This window comes from Haliaeetus leucocephalus, unplaced genomic scaffold (assembly GCF_000737465.1).
Source record: "Haliaeetus leucocephalus isolate CR32 unplaced genomic scaffold, Haliaeetus_leucocephalus-4.0 Scaffold346, whole genome shotgun sequence".
Taxonomy (NCBI): domain Eukaryota; kingdom Metazoa; phylum Chordata; class Aves; order Accipitriformes; family Accipitridae; genus Haliaeetus; species Haliaeetus leucocephalus.
Genome location: NW_010972782.1, coordinates 2,201 through 2,593, shown reverse-complemented (window position 1 = coordinate 2,593; position 393 = coordinate 2,201). Strand labels below are relative to the sequence as shown.

Genomic DNA, 393 nt, shown 5'->3' with positions numbered 1-393 from the left:
CTGCACAAAAATATCTGAATCTAAGCTATGAAGATAATTTCTCTGTTGTCTTCAGTATTCAGAGTCTACAACACTTCCGGGGCTTCAGTTTCTACAAATGTTCTTCAAAGAAAACTCATTGCTTTCATCCATTTAGGCATGACTATGGGAATTCACACTTTCTTTCTAGTCATGTAGCAAAAGGATTCATCACTCAGAGATCTAGAGGCATGGATGTACTTTCTGCTGTGATAGAGACTAATCAAATACACATCTCGCATCATAGTTCCCCCCATAGGACTGGGTGAATAGGACCACAGTCTCACATTCTGTCAGAGCTGAACCACTTCTCTACTCCACAATACAGCAGAGATTTCAAGGTGTATTCCAACTGAAGTATGACTAAATGGATGA

General features: G+C 39.7%; 1 protein-coding gene across 1 annotated transcript in view; it reads right to left on the bottom strand.

Annotated features, from left to right (window-relative positions):
* The window catches only part of LOC104834899 (myosin heavy chain, skeletal muscle, adult-like), a gene marked incomplete at its 5' end in the record, with an annotated part of 14,870 nt that overhangs the window by 12,280 nt on the left and 2,197 nt on the right, over positions 1-393 (bottom strand). The gene's annotated exons all lie outside the window — the stretch shown is intronic.